This window comes from Bos grunniens, chromosome 10 (genome assembly GCF_055505025.1).
Source record: "Bos grunniens cultivar Pamir isolate PY7600 chromosome 10, Bosgru_T2T1.0, whole genome shotgun sequence".
Taxonomy (NCBI): Eukaryota; Metazoa; Chordata; class Mammalia; order Artiodactyla; family Bovidae; genus Bos; species Bos grunniens.
Window position 1 is genome coordinate 72,464,498 of NC_141174.1, and position 17,756 is coordinate 72,482,253.

At 36.8% G+C, this 17,756-nt stretch overlaps 1 protein-coding gene across 3 annotated transcripts in view; it reads left to right on the forward strand.

The window, feature by feature from the left end:
* The window catches only part of DPH6 (diphthamine biosynthesis 6), a 190,923-nt gene that overhangs the window by 106,464 nt on the left and 66,703 nt on the right, over positions 1–17,756 (forward strand). The window lies entirely within an intron of this gene.

Consider the following 17,756-nt stretch of genomic DNA (forward strand, 5'->3'; position numbering starts at 1 on the left):
GAGTAAGGGTAAGTTTTAGAATGGGCTTTTGATTATTTACCAAAGTGATTAATAGTGAGTCTTTTTTCTTTTTTGGCTTTCTTTTTTGTCCCTAAATATATAACTGCCTCTAAACTGGCATTATATTGTAGTCCTTCAGTTTAAGTTCCTTTTATAAGATATGGAATTCAGATTCATAGGGAACAAAAAGTATAGATTGATTATTTTTTTAAGCTTTTTAAAATCTGTATTTGGCACAACACATGATATTTTTATCTTTTTTTTAAAATACACCTTGAATAATGCTAAGTATCAATAGAATGATTGACTCTCTGGTATCAGAAATATGCTGGGTAGTGGATTTTTGTTGAGGACAATGAGAAATTCACATTTGAGACAGTGTCATTTGATCGGTTAGCATAGACACAACAGGCAGGTGGTAATCTGATTCAAATATGGATATTACATGTGAACACATTTAATTTGTTGTTGTGAATTTTTATAATTATATTCATTTTCAAGAAACCATGGGGTTTGAGCCCAATTCATTTATTTCATGAGCCTATTAACAGTAAATGCCCTGGAGCCTCAGGGTCCTCAAAGCCTAAATCATGTACCTCATTTGATAGTGTACACCTTGCTGATCTCTGAAATAACAAGGTCTCAAGCTGTGGAAGATGTTACAAATAAATTCACATTTTAAACAGCATTAAAAGGAAGATTCCATAGTATTTCTTCTTGGTAAACACCAAGCTACTCTCTTCTTGTAGAAATCAAGGTGTTATCTTTGGTGGAAAGCCTTATTTAGAGAACATGCAGTTAATCTCCTTAGCTGTTAAAAAGAAAAAAATGAGGTGGTTTTGTGTTCTTATTTTTGAGAAAATGTTGCTCAGCAACTCTTATGATTGAAATTCTCACTACAGATATATTTGTCTTGAGTTTCCCTATGAATGTCCACAGAGTATGCTCTCACTTTCTTTGTTGCTCACTTGCAGATTTTCTAAGATTGCATAGCTCCATATTGAAGTTCATGTGACATTTCACTGAACAGTACATATTCTACCCCTAATACTGCTAGAAAATGGATTATAACCCGGAGAGAACCTGACCTGTTAGAAAAACAGAGCTATAGAATATGACCTTACTGTGACTGATATTACTTTTCATTTGTGTGTATGTATGTGTGTGCGCCTCTTTGAAAGGTTGGAGATGGTGATTAACGGTATTAAACTTTTGGGTAAAGTATCAAACCAAGTTGATTTGTCCTTGACATTCCAATGACAAAAGTATAGATCTGATTTTAACATTTATAGCACATAGTTTCTATTGATTGCCTATAGGTGTACAGAGACAGAAATTATTCTCAAGAACACTATTAAAGAAAGATTTGCTGAGTGGCACATTCCTTCTAAAGATACAGATATAAATGATACAGTGTAGGTTTTCAGGCTTACCCCCCACCCCCAACACACACACACTTTAATTTTCAGAAAAAATTTAAGCAAAAAAAAAAAGGACGATAGAACTTTTCCATGTGGAGAAGGTATCAGCAAAGTTCTGTGGCCATAAAATTATGGAATGGTCTTATATAAGGCTTGGCTCTATATGGATGTATAGAAACATATTTCTATAATTGTGTTACATAACCTCAGTGTCTTACAGGTGTGGGTGAACTCATGAAATTTTCATATTAATGACTTAGTATTTATTGACATTTCTGGTTTTTAGACTTATTTAAACACTATTTCCATATTGGATTTCAGAACAGTCCTGCCATTTAGAAATATTTATTTTTAATTGTATAAGTATTACATGAAAACATTCTTTTTTTTTTAATTTAAATCAAGAAATTTTTATTTAGTTTTCCAAGGTTCTTGCCTTTTATTTGAATACAGAATGCTAATGGAATAAACAGCATCCAAGAGAAATTGTATAGACTCAAAAGTTCACAAAAAGTTGCCGAGGACAAAAATTAATCTAAACTGAAAATACCAAGTTCTTCCTAGCCAAAGAATCTGGAGATAATTGGAATGCTTTTTTTTTTTTTTTTTTTCAGTTTTTCATTTTAAATTTTATTTATTTATTTTTTTTAACTTTACAAAATTGTATTAGTTTTGCCACGTATCTAAATGAATCCGCCACAGGTATACATGTGTTCCCCATCCTGAACCCTCCTCCCTCCTCCCTCCCCATACCATCCCCCTGGCAATATATGGTAAATTTTCACGATACAGAAAAATTTGTTGTATTTTCTATCAACTCTTCTCTTGCCAATCATTCCCTTTCCCAGAGATACCACTGGAGTGATGCTGATCATCTTTTTTTGGTATGTGTATATATAATATTGGGACATCGCTAGTAGCTCAAATGGTAAGGAATGTGCCTACAATGTGGGAGACCCAGTTCGATCGCTGGGACGGGGAAATCCCCTGGAGAAGGAATGGCAACCCACTCCACTACTCTTGCTTGGAGAATTCTATGGACAGAGGAGCCTGGCAGGCTATAGTCTATAGGGTCGCAAAGAGTCAGACACAACTGAGCAACTAACATACACACACATATATGAAGCATATTCTGTATGATTCAACCATATAAAATTAAAGGATAGAAAAAAATGAATCCACAGTGTTAAGAATCTGGAAAACTGTTATCTCCAGGAGGGCAAGTATTGACTAGGGAGATACTGGCAATGATCTAAATCTGGATTTTGGTTTTGATTACATAAATATGTCTAATTTTTAAAATTTCATTAAGTTGAACACAGATCCATTAGCATAAATGATGATATGTGAGTAGGTCATGAAAACCTTGCTCTTGGGAAGTGAAGAACCTATTCATGGGGAAGTAACAGATCTTCCAACTTAGTTACCTTGCATAGGGCCACATAGTTAAAAAAAAAAAAAAAAAATTCCAAGCCATCCAAAAGAAAGGAGGCAAAAAGGAGGGAGATGAAAAGATAGGAGAAAAGATATGTATGTGTTCTCCGAATATACACAAAATTAACAGAGATGTATCTGGAGAACCCCCACCCCACATTTTGAAATTAACCAACATACTTCTATTAACCTACTAATCAAAGAAGAAAGTATTTGAGAGTTGTGAGATGCAAGTAAGCTCATATTATATAATTCCATTTATGTGACATTTTAAAAATAGAAAATTACAGACACATGGTAAGTAACTGGATGCCAGATGCTGGGAGTTGGAGAAAGGACTGACTGCAGAGTGGGAAAATGACAGCATCCAACTTTTCTCATTAACTTTTGCAGAGTGGTAGAAATATTCTGTGTAATTATGTTGATGCTTGCATGCCTGTATATATTTACTGAAATTTAAAATTGGCGTATTTTATTTAAAGCCAATTTTAAAAATGAAAACAAACATGGCAGTGAATAAAATTTCCCAAAGCCAAGAACTGGGATATTAGCTGGCAAGTAGACTATATTGGACCTTTACCAAAAGCCCCAAGAGGCTGCAAATGAGTGTTAACTGGGATGATACCTGTTTAACCCTAAGCCGGATTTAACTTAGGCAACATTGGGAAGTATGGTTAAAGTTTGGAGCAGCCAATTCCCCCTCCTTTGGCCCACTTCAATATAATCTGACCATTGTATACATTTCACTGCTATAAATACACAGAAATGGACAAGAAATATCTCACAGGTGTGCTACATTTGTTAACATCTGTAGAGCAGCGATATAATTGAAGACTGAAATGGGAAATTGATGCACTAGTTAATTAAAATGGCCGGAAAGGAAAAAAGGATTTAATGATTAGCTTAATTAAATTATTTTATGCTAACATTGACTATGGTAGCAAGCCATGCCAAGATTCTACTGGGAATGCTTCTGGGATTGGAAGGTAAGAATGAGGTGATGGGGGATGATTTAAGTATACAACTATCTATTTTTCCCATTTTACAAGTTTCTTTTGTTTTGTTTTGCCTGATCTCTTGGTCCCAGGCCTGAGCTTAAAGTTACATGCACCAAAAGAAAATGTTATCAGTGCAGAAAGCACAATATTAATACTACTAAATTTGACAGTGTCTGTCCTTAAAGACTCTTGGGAATATGTCACAGCTTCATCCATGGAGGTAAATTAAGCCCTATGTCTAAACACAGGGCCATGTGTGCTGTGATTCTTTATCTGTCAAAATCTGTAATATCAACCTTGGAGTGAGTCCAAGGAGAAGCGTTAACAAGGCTGCTGTTCTTACTGTCCTCATGGTTTTATAATACATCTACTGAGCCAGAAAGGCCAATCATAGGGGAAAGGGTATGGGTCAAAACAGGTTGTAAATGGAAATGAAGGGTATCAGAGGAGATGGGAAAGCACTTATAAGTAGATTACAATTCTAGCAGAGTACAGTCATGTGACCTCCATGCTACCCCTCTGAGCTAGAGAATACCACACTTAAGGCATTCCTCTCAGATCTAATACTGACTACTTACGTTGAGAGGAAACTCTGGACCTCTTTTCTACAGAGAATGGAAGTTGCTGATATATGAGCTCTACCTGAAGATTTTACCTGGGCAATCTGAAGCAACAGAATGACAAAGTTCCAGTTGATGGTTCAGTATAGGGGTAGTTTATTTACTATAGTTACCACTCAGTTATTGATTTATTGTCTATAGTTACCATTCTGATCATTTTTCTGATGATAATTACTAATGAATTATGTCAGTGAAAAATTCTGAACAGTAGAGCTTTTTCATTCTCTGTGGGCATAAAACAGAATGGTATGTTGCTAAGACACCTACCTAGGTGTAATGGAAAGCAGATTTTTACCGCCTGTCATAGCTTGATCTTAGAGAAGGAAACATCAACCCACTCCAGTATTCTTGCCTGGAGAATTCCATAGACAGAGATGCCTGGCAGGCCACAGTCCATAGGAGTCACAAAGAGTCAGACATGACTGAGAGACTAATACTATAGCCTGATCTAGTCCTTCAAATACAGAATATGTGAATGTAATGGACTTCATTTAAATCACTGCAGAATCACTACAGTGTCAACCCCAAAATCACTGCAGATGATGACTGCAGCCATGAAATTAAAAGATGCTTGCTCCTTGGAAGAAAAGCTATGACAAATCTAAACAGCATATTGAAAAGCAGAGACATTACTTTGCCAACAAAGGTCCATCTAGCCAAAGCTATGGTTTTTCCAGTATTCATATATGGCTGGGAGAGTTGGACCATAAAGAAAGCTGAGATCCAAAGAATCGATGCTTTTGAACTATGGCATTGGAAAAGACTCTTGAGAGTCCTTGGACTGCAAGGAGATCCAACCAGTCCAAAGGAAATCAGTCCTGAATATTCATTGGAGAGACTGATGCTGAAGCTAAAGCTCCAATACTTTGGCCATCTGATGGGAAGCACTGACTCATTGGAAAAGACCCTGAAGCTGGGAAAGATCGAAGGCAGGAGGAGAAGGGGATGATAGAGGATGTGATGGTTGGATGGCATCACTGACCCAATGGACATGAGTTTGAGAAATCTCCAGGAGTTGGTGATGGACAGGAAAGTCTGGCGTCCTGCAGTCCATGGGGTCACAAAGATTAGACACGACTCAGTGAGTGAACTGGACTGAATGGACTTCATTCAAGGAAATTGGAACACCTCTCTTGAGGGAGATGGACTTATTAGAGATACAATGAATTGATATTACTGATAACAGTTATGTGAAGTACATTTATGGAAAACCTGTGACGGCCAGGCAGAGCTGTGTTTGGCATAATATGCTAATTGAAATCTCATGAGATTTATATTTTGTGTACAAACCATTTTTCTAAACTATACAAATGTCACTAATGTACCATAGTAATAACACGCATTGTGACTTGATTACTATTTCCTCTACTGTGCTAGATGTTCTGTGTGGATTTTTGATCCTGACATTTCAGTTCTATATCAGACCAAAATACATAATATTCCTGAAAGCTCATCATGATGAAAAGAACTTGCTAGTCCAAATATAGACACTAGAGGGAGCTCTTTTCCAGGAGACTCACTACATCTGGAAATGGCCCTGGAGGGACAACAGAGCTCTAAATAACTGGACTAATAGAGTATTTACTTTCATGGAACATTGTGTCAGTCAACAGTATTGGAAGAGGACCTAAATACTTACCCAGAAGAGACTATGGAATATTCTAATCATTATGGAAGTTGCTGTGTTTAAAGATAACAATCAGGAGTATCAGAAACCAAGCTAAAGATGCCAGTTTAGCACACTACCGTTAGCATAGATTATGGTAGGACATTACTGAACATGTGACCTTCATGCTTGTTTTCTAATGGCCCAAATACCACAGATATAAATGAGATTTGTCTTTTCATGGTACACTGGTGGAAATTGGACAGATAAAGGAATACCACTATGTTGACCTGAAGAGAGCATGTTGCACAATGACATCTGGAAACCAATGGCTGGTAAAACCTATACTATGACGTCTGGGATAGAGGTAAATCCTCAAACCAGATGGAATCCACAGTTTAATTATACAGTAATATCTCTGGTCACACCACCCTGGTCACAATAAAAGTGAATGTATGCAAAAGAAAGTTGATTTTGATGGGCAAGATATGAAGAATGGTGCTGTTGTCCTAATTGACTCTTTATGCCCTCCTGTGCCAGAGCATGATCAGTATGACAGTGAAGGACATGGAGAGTTGTTCTGATGCTCCTTGACCTCTGCTTGAATTGCTGTGTTGTTTGTTTACTTCTGTTCTTTAAATTATCAGTAAAGATAGGTGCTGAATAAGGTCTCAGATTTGTTTGAATCTGACTTGACAATCCAATCTTTTGGTTTAACTCAATTTCTCATTTATTTTGTACCATATTATGTAAGTAGGGTTGTAGAGAAAATGCATTTATGCTTCTGCACAATTAGGGCTTTCTGAGCAAATTTTGCAGCAACTTGGGACCTCAGTTAAAAGCAAGCATTAGAATTTAATGTATGATGGAATAGACAGAGAGGACTCCAGAGAGACTTACTTCTCTGGAGGTCTGTGTTTACATTTCAAGGGTGGAGGGATGAGACCTGGACCTTGGAGACATCTCCTGGGTTGTAAAACTGGAGACACTAGTTTTATTCCTCCCCAGAGAGAGATTTTTTACATTACAAAATGAAGACACAAGTCTTTGCTTTTACTTTTCCAAAGAATCTCTCAGAAGGAGAGGGGAAACAACTGTCCCCTTTTTCCTAAGTAAATACGCAGCTTTATACCTTACCTACAGAGGATGCAACTACTTGAAAGATTGCATCTCATTCTCATCATCTTGCTTCTGGGTAAAGAGCTGGCACCAAGAAGAACCAGAATGATATTATCTACTTACTGTGTGTATGAGTATTATCTGTTCTGCTCCAAGAAATTCATGTTGACTTTCAGCATGTTAATAAATACAAATATTAAAATTTTAGCAATCTGTGAAACAACAGTTTCAGAATCACAGTGCTAATACCCCCACCATCACTGTAATTGTTGAGAACAGTTAAAAATAATTTTTTACATGTGCTCTCCTGAATTTCACTTCTCATCTCTTAAAAGTTCTATATCTGTTTTGTCTGAGCATGTAACTATTATATACTGTACACTATTTATAACAGTTTTATGGAAATATAATTAGTATGCCATGCAGTTCACCCATTTAAAGTGTACAGTTATTAGTATATTCACAGTGTATTCCCATCTTTATGTCTTTATATATTTGCTATTCTGCACATTTCCTATGAATGGAGTCCTACAATATGTTGTCTTGTTCATATGACTGGCTTCTTTCATCTGAAATAGTGTTTTCAAGGTTTGTGTATATTATAGCCTGGATCAGTATTTGATGTTTTTTTATTGCCATATAACGCTCCATAATGAATTGTCCCTTTCTTTATTGCTTTATTCAGTTTGTTCATACTCTGTTTAGGAATTTTGCATGCATGTTGAAAAGAAAGATACAATCTTCTTTCCTAGTAATGACATATACGGGTAATAAGGTTACCCTGGCCTCATAAAACTTACAAGTGTTTCCTCTTTTTCTGTTGTCTGAGAGAGTCTCAATAAGATTGGTGAGTCAATAAGTAATTTCTTAATTTTTCTTCTTACCCATTTTCATTTTATCCATTTGATGTTAACTATTTTTCATGATTTTTAAAAAAATTTTCTATCTTTTGCTCTGTGGGATATTTTAATGTTTCACATTGTTCTAAGAGGGATTCATTAGCTTTAATTATAATTAGCTTTAATCTTTTCAAAATCATTTTTCAGCTCATAATTTTTAAATTAATACATAAAATATAATAAAATCTTTTCAGTCCTTCCTAATCAATATAAGGAATTTAAGGGACTAGCCCATAGACAGGCCAGAAACAGTCCTATTTGGGATCCTTATATCCCAATGATACAAAGGATTGACCTTTGATTCAAAATGGCTTGCTGTATTTTTTTCAGTAATATGTTTAACATGATGGACCTTATATGTTCTATTTTATAAGCTGAAAATAAAGATGAATAGAGAAAGAGTTTTATTAGAATATAGCCATGCTTATTTGTTTACATATTGCCTGTGGATACTTTCTTGTTACAATGTAAGAGTTGAGTAATTGCAAAAGAAACCATATGGCCCACAAAACCCAAAATGTTTACTGTTTCGGTTGTAGAAAATGTTTACCAATTCCAGTTTAGAGAGACCTGAAGGGATTTCACTCTAGTCAGACAATTTTATTGGTAACTACATCACTTTCACTTTTCACTTTCATGCATTGGCGAAGGAAATGGCAACCCACTCCAGTGTTCTTGCCTGGAGAATCCCAGGGACAGAGAGGAGCCTGGTGGGCTGCCATCTATGGGGTCGCACAGAGTTGGACATGACTGAAGCGACTTAGCAGCAGCAGCAGCAGGTATCTTTGAGGGGATTTGAAACTCAGAATCCTGCCTAGAAAGCATTCTCCTGAGAGAATGCTACTGATTCTTTGTGTTGACAAGTTATCTTCATTCAATTCTTATTTCTTCTAATTTCAAGGAATTTGAATCCTTTGCCTGTATGTGTTTGGTATGTGCCTGTATGTTACTTTTTCCAATAACATTTCTCCCCCAGTTTCTACTCCCGAAGTTTGAACACACATTATTGTTACTATATATATATATATAGTTATTATACACACACACACACACACACACACACGCACAGGGGCTTTCCTGGTGGCTCAGACAGTAAAGAATCTGCCTGCAATGCATATATATGTTGTTGTCGTTGTCCAGTCGAAAAGCTGTCTGACTCTTTATGACCCCATCAACTACAGCACGCCAGGCTTCCCTGTCCTTCACTATCTCCCAGAGGAGTTTGCTCAAACTCATGTCCGTTGAGTCAGTGATGCCATCTAAGTATCTCATCCTCTGTCACTCCCCTTCTCCTCTTGCCCTCAGTGTTTTCTAGAATCAACATTTGCATTTCATGATCTGATTTATAGAACTTCTTTGACACAAGTATATATCTGACTGGGTTTTGGTTCTTAACACCAGTTATTTTATGTTACAACTTCCCTTCTCTTAACTGTTTTTTTTTTTTTTTTTCCTTAATTTGTTCTGGTGAAATACATCTTCAATATCTATTCAGGAATTATAGGTATTTCAAAAAATTTTTTTCTTGAGCTCAGGTTGTCTTTCTTTTGCTTTAACATATGAAAGTCAACACATGTTCATGGATAATTTGAATTTTCTCCTTTGTAAGTAACTTGCTTGCTTGTTTGTTTTTCATATATTTCCTCTACTGTTTTATTTTCTTGTTATGCAAAAAGAGAGACTTAGATATTGTATAATTGTGCTGCAACATAAATCCAATCCACCTCTCTTTCTCCACCTCTAAAAATCACTGGAAGTTTTCCATGCAGCAGATGGAATATAGGCAAGACAATTAAGCCTGTGGTTTTCAGTGGAGCTAGATGTATTTTTCTTTTTTGACAGGTTCAGAAAAGTCAGTGTCTAAATTGTGGTTAAATCTTGGGACTTTTTGACTTCCTGTATTATACTTTTAATCTCACATTTTTATCTGCTTTGTTAAAGATATTTCAGGTATTTCAGATGAGATATAGTTATGATTTGGGATACTAGAATAGCATCAATTAGAATAGTATCAACTAGAATAACAATTTCAAAATAACAATGTTTTTAAGTGAAATGGTTTAATTTGAAAGATGATTTCATAATTGACTTACACCAGTGTTTCTGGGAGAAAATGTTTGTATTAAGCAATTAAAAACATAATTATAATGATTATTGCACAAAGCCCATCTTTATAAGGTCTTAAAGAGCAAATGCTATACTACAAATAGTTTTAGATAGTAGATTAGATTGAAAATGACTGATTTTATTTCATTTTATTTTTGGGGTACTGGATAAAGAAAAATTTTATAAGAATAAATTTGTCACCTGCCTTAGGCAGGAGTAATTAGATGTAAGCAAATTTAATGGAGTCTGTGTGCTCTGGGGCCATTCAGCTGTGCTTCAATAATTGCAACTTTTTTTTTTTTTCAACATATTTTTTTTAACATATCAGTGGCAAAAATGTTAAAGTATAGGGTGTCCATTTATCTTTTAGGTAAATAACTTTATGTACTTTATAAGCAAAGAAGCAATGAATGTATTAACAAATAGTAGACTACAGTCAGAAATGAATGTTGCTGATGGTATACAGTTATTCTATTTCCCTAATTCATTAGCATTACATGACTTAAGACTACTTCCATCCTTTGTTGTCCTTCATTCTGTTTACTGTCACTAAAAAAATTCAAGGTTTACTTAAACAATATATATTTGAACAAGTAAATATTGTATTTTGATACTTCCCTTTTTAATTCAGTCTTTACAAATTAAAAAGGTTTAATGATTTTCCAAGACACAGATCCACAATAACAAATTATTTTTTCCTCTTTTTTCCCCCCAAAGTGTAGGTTTATCTCTTCTATACAACATCTCCTGGAATCTAGCTCCTGCTAATCACTATTATGATTTTGCCACTCCTCACTCATAAAAACTACACACCAATACTCAATTAAAATAGCATTACTAAAATATTATTCGTATCAGGGATAGGTTTTTTCTCATTACAGAAATCCTTACAATATTGAATTCTGTTGATACTTAAAATGTGATTTAACTTACAGTTTTTCAAAGACATCTTTTGTATAAAGAATCAGAGTATGAGAATGTAAGAATGTATGTCTGTAAGTGAAGATAAAACAAATGACTTAATTAATTCATGTTTAATTAAACAAACCTCATAAGAAGTTGATAATACGTTAGTATCAACATGTAGGAAGGCCCATGTTGATGTATCACATCATTCTTTCTCTATCCTGCTCTTTCATTCTCTTAAACAATTATTTGAATGAGCACTTGCATGGTATGCTGATTAAATCTGTGACACTAAGGTTCTTGGGATCACTAATACTTTGAATGATAGAATCAGAATACTGACTCGCATTATTGGCTGGAACTAGAGACTAAAGCTGACCAGGTGAAATGTAATAGAGGTAAATATACAGAGTTCTGGTTTTTAATCCCTAAAACCAACTTCAAAACATAGAATGGGTGCGATATTGCTTAACACTAGGACTTGAGAGAAAAATCTTTGAGGTTTTGATTTTACACTTACATGTGTACATTGTAGGTACAAACTCGGTGCTGAAGCAGCTAAGGGAATATGAGGGGTTGCATTAACAAACAGGATGAATATCAGGATCTTCAGACTGGGCGAAATGTATTCCTTGGTGGCGGGGAACCCTGAAAATAAAACCAATGATGGATTAGCAGCAAATATCTCCAGAAAGTGTTAAATATGAAAAATTTAAAAATTTTGTTTTATGTTTCTTGTATTTCCTTTAAGGAATGGAAATTGCTTTTTTAAACTGGGGGAAAGATTAGAGTAAGATGGGACACAGAAACACCTATAATTCAGTGAGTGGTGAGTGACCAGAACACTGAAGGGACAAGAAATGGTGCCACTGGAGGACCATTTAGTTCAGTTCAGTTCAGTCACTCAGTCGTGTCCAACTCTTTGTGACCCCATGGTCTGCAGCACGCCAGCCTTCCCCATCCATCACCAACTCCTGGAGCTTACTCAAACTCAAGTCCATTGAGTCAGTGATGCCATCCAACCATCTCATCCTCTGTCATTCCCTTCTCCTCCGGCCTTCAATCTTTTCCAGCATCAGGGTCTTTTCAAATGAGTCAGTTCTTCCCATCAGGTGGCCAAAGTGTTGGAGTTTGAGCTTCAGTATCAGTCCTTGCAATGAATATTCAGGACTGATTTCCTTTAGGATGGACTGATTGGATCTCCTTGTAGTCCAAGGGGCTCTCCAGAGTCTTCTCCAACACCACAGTTCAAAAGCATCAATTCTTCGGTGCTCAGCTTTCTTTATAGTCCAACTCTCGCATCCATATATAACTACTGGAAAAACCATAGCTTTGACTACATGGACCTTTGTTGGTAATGTCCCTGCTTTTTAATATGCTATCTAGATTGGTCATAGCTTTTCTTCCAAGGAGCAAGTGTCTTTTAATTTCATGGCTGCAGTCACCATCTGCAGTGATTTTGGAGCCCCCAAAAATAAACTCTCACTGTTTCCATTGTATCCCCATCTATTTGTGATGAAGTGATGGGACCGGATACCATGATCTTAGTTTTCTGAATGTTGAATTTTAAGCCAACTTCTTCACTCTCCTCTTTCACTTTCATTAAGAGGCTCTTTAGTTCCTCTTCACTTTCTGCCATAAGGGTGGTATCATCTGCATATCTGAGGTTATTGTTATTTCTCCCGGCAATCTTGATTCCAGCTTGTACTTCATGCAGTCTGGCATTTCACATGATGTACTCTGCATATAGGTTAAATAAGCAGGGTGTCAATATACAGCCTTAACGTACTCCTTTCCCAATTTGGAACCAGTCTGCTCCATGTACAGTTCTAATCTGTATGCAGATTTCTTAGGAGGCAGCTAAGATGATCTGTTATTCTCATCTCTTGAAGAATTTTCCACAGTTTGTTGTGATCCACACAGTCAAAGGCTTTGGCATCGTCAATAAAGCAGAAGTAGTACTCTTGCCTGGAAAATCCCGTGGACGGAGGAGCCTGGTAGGCTGCAGTCCATGGGGTTGCTAAGAGTCGGATATGACTGAGCAACTTCACTTTCACTTTCATGCAATGGAGAAGGAAATGGCAACCCACTCCAGTGTTCTTGCCTGGAGAATCCCAGGGACAGGGGAGCCTGGTGGGCTGCCATCTATGGAGTCACACAGAGTTGGACACGATTGAAGTGACTTAGCAGCAGCAGCAGGTGTTTTTCTGGGACTCTCTTGCTTTTGTGAGGACTATTTAAAGGAGCCATATATTTAGGCTGAAGTGAAGGCAGCAGGTTACTGGGCCAAGGAGAATGGCAATTTTTATAGCAGTCCATAATATTTGAGGGCTTCCCTGGTGGCTCAGATGGTAAAGCATCTGTCTGCAATGCTGGAGACCCGGGTTTGATCCCTGGGTCGGGAAGATCACCTGGAGAAGGAAATGGCAACCCACTCCTTTACTCTTGCCTGGAAAATCCCATGAACAGAGGAGCCTGGTAGGCTACAGTCCATGGGGTCACAAAGAGTTGGACACAACTGAACGACTTTACTTATAGTATTTGAAAGTCTACTGATACTTTCTGTGGCTTCAGAGAACAAGTCTAAGAGAAAGTGGAAGCCGTATAGTGAAGCAAATCTTGGTTTGGTATCAGAACTTTTTGACATTTGGAGCTGTCAAGTAGTGGCATTAGGAGGTTGCCATAGGCCCTTGTGTGACTTTCTTCAACTTCTACTTCATGCCCTTGCTCTTCCTTATGTAAACCTGTCCCGTCATGCTGAAACAAGTAATCTGAGGTTGTAGAACTGAGCTGACTAAGGTTGCTTCTGGGAGGAAATTCCATCCTTCCCCAAAGACTGTATTCATGGCTCTATTCATGAAGGGTAGAGGTTTGCCCCCATTAGGTAACTTTAGAACAATATGCCACTTGCTCTGAGGGCAGTTCTATAGAGAGAATTTTGGAAATGGATTGATTAAAGGCGAATATGTATTCTACTGGAAAAAGCATATATACTGTGCAAAGGTGGCCACTGTGAAGGTGACAGCCCTCATTTAAATACATAAAAATCAGTCTAATTATGACTTCTTAGTTTTCATTAAAATCTGAAGCTTACATGGAACATGATGAGAAATTTAAACTAGTTATGGTTTTCAGATTCCATTTGTTAGGTAAAAATTTTGTTACATGCTTATTTTACCCTTGCCCGTTGGTCTCTTACTATATGTTTGTTTGTTTTTCTTGATTTGGAAGCACATGATTTGGAAAGACATTTCCCTATGGGCTTCCGTGGTAGCTCAACCGGTAAAGAATCTGCCTGTGGTGCAGGAGACCCTAGTTTGATTCCTGAGTCTGGAAGATCCCCTGGAGAAGGGATAGTCTATCCACTCCAATATTCTTGGGCTTCCCTGGTGTCTCAGATGGTAAAGAATCCAACTGCTATACAGGAGACCTGGGTTCGATCCCTAGGTCAGGAAGATCCCCTGGAGGAGGGCATGGCAAGGCACTCCAGTAGTCTTGCCTAGAAAATCCCATGGACAGAGAAGCCTGGTGGGCTACAGTCCATAAGATCACAGAGTTGGACACGACTAAGCAACTATGCATGTAGGGTACCTACTGTTACTCCACATCTTGTCTATAGTGAAATTATTATTTGTTTTTTAAACCACAGGTGATCTATATGTGTCTGGAAGAGGTAACACAGTGTTAGGGAAGAAAAGAGAAATTGTCCCTGAAACTTTGTTTTCATTACTTAGCAAGTTTTACAATTAATGACTGAAGTTTCTCTTGTGGCCTCTCTTCCCAAAGACTGTGCTTATTTATTTTTCCCAGTAGTCTCATGTGACCTTGTTAAAAGCTTCATGTAATTCCCAAATAAATTACATTTACTGGTTTACTTCTATCTAGTATTTTATTGACATTTCCAGATAAGTTTAATAGGATGGAGAGAAACAGTGTTCTCTTTATAGACTCAGTGGGTGATTTGACCTTAGCAGGTTAACCTTATCCTGGTTGAAGGAAGCTATTCTTAATTAGACTCTATCAGCTTCTCCATTATCACCAGGAGAGACACTGGTCTGTACGTCTATAAATTGTAATTTGATTGTTTTTATTTCTTACAGAAAAACTACCATATTAGAAAAATGGCAGTATTTGAAAACAGTTATGATTTTCTGAATACATTGCATATTCTCATCTGTAGTGGAGCCATTTCACACTTTATTTCCTTCAGAAACTCTCAGTTGAATACCATCTGGCCATGGTGATTTATTACTGTGGAATTTCTCAAGTTGCTCTATTATTTCCTCCTAGGAGATTGCTCTCTGCTACTACCCCCACTGATTTTCTCAGAAAGTGCCCTTGGAATAGTCGTTTCCCCACTATGCTGTGCAGCAAAGGTCAATGTCAAATAAAACGGAATTAAATTTCTCTGCTGCTTCTTATCCTCTTACTTGTCCTTACTGCAAGTCCTCACTGATGGGGAGAAACTCAGCAGTTAGTCCAGCCACTCATGTCGGCTACTTCATGTTGTCATTTTTTTGTCCTTTTAATTTTCAAATTCTTTTTTTCCCCAACAATATATTTTTGGTATTTAACTCAGAACAAAAAACACAAATGTGAAAAAAATGTTCTAAATACTTTCAATGTATTCATAAGTGACTCTGTGAAATTATTTCCAGGTTTTTTTAAACTATCCATAGATTTCCCTTTGACCTTTCAAATAATGGGCACACTATATATCTCTTATTGTTACTGTCCCTTTATGTCTTCCAAGCAGCCTGGATTATTTTTAACTCCCTTACTTTCCTCTTAGAAAGCTGCTAACCATTTCTTCTCTTCAAGTTTTGAACGTATTTATTTTAAAGTTTCACTCATTAGGTTAACATTAAGAGATGCCCATACTAATTAGAAAATAAGCTATAATTGTGCAAATGTCCCAATTGCTGAATTTTACTCCTACACATACTCACCTACAGTAATTTCCTATATGATGCATTAATCTGCTTTTTCTTTTATAACTGCCCAAATAAGCCAAGATAAGGCATATTAATTATTGCTTCTACACTTTGCACTCTTCTGTCATTTATCTGGATAATAATGGACATAATTAAAATCATTCACAAGCAATAGTCTTCCTAGAAAATAATGCTGAACGGTGAAGGTTAAAAGCAGATTCCATTATTCTTTCATATTCTGTGGTTAGCATAACATTTTTTACACCTGAACTTTGTTCAAATAATTATTTGTTTAAAAAAGGTTACTTAATGTGCATTCAAGCTTAGTTAATTGCTACTAGAAATATATTTTTACCTTTATACAAAGTACTTTAGCATAGAATTTCTAGCTCAAGTATTGAAACATAGAAGTCAAAACGTTTAATATCTCCCAAATGTGCTATCAGTCACGTAAACTCTGGGAATTGGTGATGGACAGGGAGGCCTGGTGTGCTGCGGTCCTTGGGGTTGCAAAGAGTCAGACACGACTGAACCACTGAACTGAACTGAACTGCGTGGTCTAGTGGTTTTCCCTACTTTCTTCAATTTAAGTATGAATTTGGCAATAAGGAGTTCATGATCTGAGCCATAGTCAGCTCCCGGTCTTGTTTTTGCTGACTGTATATAGCTTCTTCATCTTTGGCTGTAAGAATATAATCAGTGTGAAATTGGTGTGGACAATCTGGTGATGTCCATGTGTAGAGTCGTCTCTAGTTGTTGTTAGAAGAGGGTATTTGCTATGACCAGTGCATTCTCTTGGCAAAATTCTGTTAGTCTTTGCCCTGCTTCATTTTGTACTCCAAGGCAAACTTGCTTGTTACTTCAGATATCTCTTGACTTCCTACTTTTGCATTCCAGTCCCCTATGGTGAAAAGAATGTCTTTTTTGGATGTTAGTTCTAGAAGGTCTTATACATCATTATAAAACCATTCAACTTCAGCTTCTTCAGCATTAGTGTTGGGGCATAGACTTGGATTACTGTGATATTGAATGGTTTGCCTTGGAAACGAACAGAGATCATTCTGTCACTTTAGAGATTGTACCCAAGTACTGCATTTTGGACTCTTTTGTTGACTGTGAGGGCTACTCCATTTCTTCTAAGGGATTCTTGCCCACAGTAGTAGATATAATGGTCATCTGAATTAAATTTGGCCATTCCAGTCCATTTTAGTTCACTAATTCCTGTAACATTGATGTTCACTCTTTTCATCTCCTGTTTGACCACTTCTAATTTACCTTGACTCATGGACATAACTCTAGGTTCCTATGCAATATTGTTCTTTACAGCATCAGACTTTACTTTCATCACCAGTCACATCCACAATTGTGAGCTGTTTTCGCTTTGACTTCGTCTCTTCATTCTTTCTGGAGTTATTTTTCCACTCTTCTCGAGCAGCATATTGGGCACCTACCGACCTGCGCAGTTCATCTTTCAGTGTCATATCTTTTTGCCTTTATACAGTTCTTGGGTTCTGAAGGCAAGAATACTGAAGTGGTTTGCCATTCCCTTCTCCAGTGGATCACATTTTATTAGAACTCTCCACCATGACCTATCTGTCTTGGGTGGCTCTGCGCAGCATGGCTCATAGTTTCATTGAGTTAGACAAGGCTGTGATCCATGTGATCTGTTTGATTAGTTTTTTGTGATTGTGGTTTTCATTCTGTCTGGCCTCT